We start from the raw sequence: 6,188 nt of genomic DNA on the forward strand, positions 1-6,188 counted from the left end.
GCAACTAAAAGATACAAATACTATATATTTTATCACATACAGGAAATACCGCTATAATATGTAATAGTTTTCGGAGGATTAGAATAATTTAATGATGAACTTTGTTTTATAGAATCAAGAGGAATATCTAGAAGAATTTACTAATTTCTGTAGTTTAAGAAAATATTTATATTTTATTTCGATCTAAAGACTGGTATCAACATCATAGGAACCATATTTATTCATAGATTATAATGGTATGTCTATAAATACAGGTTAGAATGCAATAGTTTCTATAAATTGAAGGATTCGCTTGAAATACAAATACTATATCCGATCTCGAAAATAGATGTGCAGGTAACTTCTACCAATAAGTTTTAAAAAATGTTCTGCAATTTTTATGCTATAGCGAGTTGTATCTATAATTTAAAACTTATTATGTAAAATAATATTAAGTCTTACTGTAATTACTCACTAGAATGAAAAACAAGAGAAAAATACATATCATATATGTATGTTTTACGCTGAAAAAAGATAATCTCATAAATTATTTTCAACAGATGAATTTTTTTGCTATTTTTTTAGTACATACGAAACAGAAAAAAAATACAGTCTTAAATTTTTATTTTAAATTTAAGCACATTTCAATAAACGAATTTTAAAAAGACTGTTTGTATTTTTCTTGCCAAAAATAAATCTAGATCGATTATTCTATATAAAATTATGTTTCAAAACATTTATAAGACATACTTTACATGATTATGAAAAATAATACGTTTTTTTAAGTAAAAATTGTTTGATAAAAATCTACAATATAAATATTTTATTCTCCAATATAAGATAAGATAGACATTATCGGATAGATTCAGCAGCAAATATAAAATTAAATATTTTATTATTCGACACAATCTGATGCTAGTAATATGATAAAATATTAACGTCAACAACTATGTTTTTTAAAACTACATGCATTAAACAAGAAAAATTTCTTTTTTATAAAGGTTAAAAGAACAAATTTAAATTTATTGCGCTTACTTTGGAAATTTCTAATTCTTATTTAGTAGTTTTACATTTTATCTATCCTTAAAAAATGAATTTCACAAATATGAAACACATGATCCAACTTATAGTAGGTTTACCCACTTTAAATTGGATACAGAAAATAAATTGAATATATCATGAATTCAAATAATGTATTATATCTTTATAGGGATGGTTTTTTCTTTAGTTTGCTTTATCTTATATGTTGTTTTGTATTAATATTTATAATATCTACTAATATATAAATCATGTATAAAGTTTAAACAAGTAATGTAAAATACATATAAAAATGAATCTCTCAGCGTTAGACTGACCCAAAAAACCTGTGCAATAGATGTGCACTACACAAAATCACACCAAGCTCTCTCAACAGGTAAAAATTTAATAAATTACTACTTTGTAAAAATACTAATAGAAAATTGACATTTATCCTTCAGTCTTATACTTTAAAGTGAATGTCGAAATTTCGGGGCAAGAGTTATCAAAAAAACATAATACTATGATACGAGCGTTTCTTATGCTTACATTATGTCATCAAAAGTTTTATAGGTGACGAATCCAAACGTGAAAATGAGTAATAATTTATGTATTTATAAATAAAGAGAAACATATAATAATATATATAAATAAAAACATACTAAGATGTAAAGAAAATTCATGTTAAAAATCATGTAGATATTATAAAAAGAAAAGAGATAATAAAAAATAGAAGAATGTCTTATACTATGATGGCTAAGTTTATAAATGTCTTAAAACAATATAAATGTTTTTTTAATATAAAAAACCTCGTCATCATAAAGATATAGCAAAATTACAGCAAATCGTTCTAGCAGCTATACCAAATATGTAAGAATACATGAATTACTAATGTAAATTGTATTATATCATAGAAGAAAGAATAATGTATAAAGTACGAACTATAGATGAAGAAGCTGGATCATATGTGCAAATGATTAAAAGAAGAAGGTGTATGAAAACAGCAAGTTATGTAAAAAAACCAAATAAAAAAATATTTATGGTGCATTTTAGTGTGTGGATTATCTAAAAAAATTATAGGATATCATAAAATTATACTCAAATAAAATTTCGCTACATGCATAGAGAAAGCACAAAAAAGAAAATGCGCAAATAAAAGTATAGCAAAAATTGGTGAAATGAACGCAAAAAGATGACCTTTAGACGTATATCTACTATATAAATTATATATAATATCATTAAAGTTGTTCAAATTGCACAAATTTTATTCAATGTCCCTTTATTTTCTCACTATGCTGTAGAGCTTCTTAGAAGTAACGGATCTATATCCGATCATTGTAGTAAGAAACAATCTTTACTCAAAGACGCGTATAATCAAGACTGTATAAACAGAAATTAAAGAAGAAAATAAATTGTTCTATTTGTGGATTTTTTTTCATTACCGAAAATAGAGTTATGCATGTGTTATAGTTCATCGCATAATATATTTTCTCTCTCTTTTTTCTATAAATTTCGCACCAATAAGTTCGTAAAACAACCGTGAATATATAAATTTTTTTGGTGAATATTTAATCTTAACATATAAAGAGACAGTGCGCAAAAAGCAGGTTACATTTAAAGTTTCAGCAAATACCGAATATAAAGATAAATAGACAACTAAAGATTCGATGCATTAGCATAAACGCGTGCAAATTATCACAAATACTTCAGATGCTCTAAGAATAGCATTTATATATTATATTTTTAAAAAAATATCAAAAGCTGATGTAAAACTAAAACTATATTTGTAAAGATCTATAGGGAAGAATACAAAAGATAATTCTATGATTCGTGTATAGAAAGTACCTTTGATGCTATTTGAACTACAAACATACAATAAACTTATAATTTAATGTTTGATTTTCACAGCATTTTCCGCTCTAATCGGAACGATTTTATAATATTTAAGGTCTGAAAATCTTGGCTAAAAAAATAATTTTGAATTATACCCTTATATTGTGCTTATATCTTGCTGATAATCATATTTGAAGCTTCCTACCTTCTCATATTTCATGATTTATTTTTTGCATTTTTAACCCAAGATAGATATATTTATATTATGTGGTTTAAATTTGCCAAAAAAACATATATTAGACTATTTGGCTACTAAAACGTATAAATTACTCGAAAAAATACTTAAAATGGCTTCTATAAACGAGATAATATCATAAAAAAATTGTTTTAATAATGTAAGAATCTTTAGATAGCCAAAGCATATGATATAATTTTTTTACTGGTGCTGAATCTAAATTAAAAAAGAATAATAATTTTTTTATCTCATTCTATAATTGACAACCGAGATTATTATCGTTTGAAGCGTTAGTGTTTTGCAAAAAATCACCAGAAAATAGTTTATTGTTCATATAAAGAATATCATATAAATTAAATGCGCAAGAAATTATAAAATTGATTATTAAGGAGTAATTTTAGAATTTAATATAAATTTAATTGGTAAGATAAAATACAATAGGAGTCACAGAAGAGAGAAGTAGTATGCGAACTCTAGGATATTACTAATCAAAACTATAAAATAAATTTGAACTTGTAATACAGCTATGTGCATTACAAATAAAATTATCAAAAAAAAATAGAAATTGACGCAAGCTCTATATGAACAATGGTAATCTTTTCAAAACAATTGAAGAGATCTTTACAGTAAACCTAAATTTGTAAAAATAAGAAACGCGAATGCAAATCATAATGCGTGATAATATAGAACGGCAATTTAAAAATTCTAATATTAAAATATGAATATCTATAATAATGGGTATAAAAAGATATCAAAGTGTGTCTATGATAATATTGGAGAAGTATAGGTTTTAAAAATTCCAGATGTATTTTTCTAGGAGTTTTTAGTCTGGCTTTTTTTATAAAATTAATAAATTCTTCAAATTTTATGATTAGAAAGCTCTGCCAGAAAAAGATTTAAAAATCATCGTTTCATATATATATAATACATTGTATTTTTTTAACTCGTGGCATTGCAAGGTATATAAATTATAGATTTTGTGAATATAATATTCATTCGGAAAATCCAACTTTATTACTATCGATGACTTACAGAGCAAGGAAAAGAATGCACAATAAATTACGTTGTGATCCAGCAGCAGAAATAATTTTTAAAATTTACAGGCAAGGTGATAAAAACAGAAAATTAACGATAAATATTTGATAGAGCTTAGAAAAAGTCGTATTACTAAAAAAAAAGACATGTATAATATCTTTGGAATATTAGAGGATAATAACTCAAACTCGGAACAAGGAAAAGTTTGAAATAGTATAGAGGAATAACTAGGGATGATATTATGTTATTGTTAAACTACAACCAACCTTCACAACACAATTAAGTCAATGTGAGATATGAAGTGTAGCTAATTTACTTGAATTTTGATTATCGAATAGGAGCGGGACAAATGATTTTTAAATTAAATAATACCACACAAATTCTTTATAAATAAACAGCAAAAATATAAAACCATGCATAAAGATGAATTGTAAGTATGATATGGGATTGAACGTAGATTAGAAAAACAGGGTTTAAACCCATTAGAATACTGCTGTAGTTGAAAAAAAAATATGTCAAATAAATAATATTGCATAGAATAGCTTCTTTATTAGCAATGAAAATTGTCAAAAGGTCACATTTGGTTTTTTAAAAATATTTATAGCATTTCAGCCTAATAATACATACATTCAAAGCTACTGAAAAACAAGGTGCGTTTATTAAGTAATATAAATTAAAAATACAACATCAATAACTATTCAACGCTTGCGAGAACAATACAGGATGGAAGATTTTCTCTCTAGAGATTGCAGATTGGAAACAAAACAAAACTATAATATGTAAAACTCTACTTTATTTTAGATAGAACTTATTTTTGGCGTAAAAATCATTATGCATATACTGTAATGATATTTATAAGCGGTTTATCAGCAGGTAACCGTATGAAAAAAGAGCATACCATCGATTACACAAATAGGCATGGTGGTTTGGATTTTCATATAAACTTCATGGTAGAAAGAAAAAAAGGTTGGTAATAATAGTGAAAAAATACAGTGCTACAAGACAAGTAATAATGATTATGAATATTCTGAGATAGATTAACACGTGAAAAATCGAACAGAAATTATTTTCCTGTGACAGAACCATATATTCATACATGACTAAAATAAAAAAGGTATCACCTTGATAGAAATCGTTGTAATCAATATAAAACTTAAGAAAACGAGAAACCAACATAATATGATATAAAAGAATGGAATCTTTTTTATCTACAATAAATAACGTAGATTATAGCATAGTATATTCTCGGAACACATTATAATTATTTATCTTTGTAAGAAATAATTGCACAAACTAATAATAGTGAATTTAAAAACTCGAGAAAAACATTTTTATTAGAATTTCTCTTAAAAATGGGGTGATACGGGTCTATGCAAGAGAAGAAAACATAGACGAAAGCATATATAAAATTTGCCCACAGTATAGATTTCACTTTTGTTTTGTATTCGGTAAATAATATATATATGTCATTTTAAAGATTTTTTGGTGGTAAAATATATAACTAGATATGATGATCACATAAAACAACCATTATTGATTTCTCTCAAAATAAAATATATAAAGACTTATTCTACTCAAGAGAAATATAAATATTAACTTTATATCTATACAAAATCTATATTTATTAATTAACTATCATTGAAAAAACGTAATTTTAAATACGAGTTATGCTTGAGAGAAAATATAAATTATATTACCAAAATTAACACATTATAGTATGGTTTGGTTTCCTAATAAAAATATAAGGCAACAATCGTACATTTATATTTATTAATGATCACGTACTGGCTCTATTCCTTTATATTCAAAAACTCTCCCGTAATTAAACCATAATTTGATTCCTTTGTTTAAAATTATGATCACTTTTTACTTTCACATCAAGCTGTCAATGTTATAGTTTTAGCCATTTTGATATTTTAAAGTGTAAATTATTTGTAAATTACATCTCTAATATGTTCTTTTTATTTGTTTTCATAGTATCTCTGTTTTTTTATGTAATCTATGTTCAGAATACATTTATCCTTTGAAATTCGATATTTTTTGATCTACGCAAGATACTTATAAATTTACAACTATTTATAAGGAAAAA

Source organism: Rhyacophila brunnea, unplaced genomic scaffold, assembly GCF_057557595.1.
Source record: "Rhyacophila brunnea isolate RB1 unplaced genomic scaffold, BYU_Rbru_1.0 scaffold_93, whole genome shotgun sequence".
NCBI lineage: Eukaryota > Metazoa > Arthropoda > Insecta > Trichoptera > Rhyacophilidae > Rhyacophila > Rhyacophila brunnea.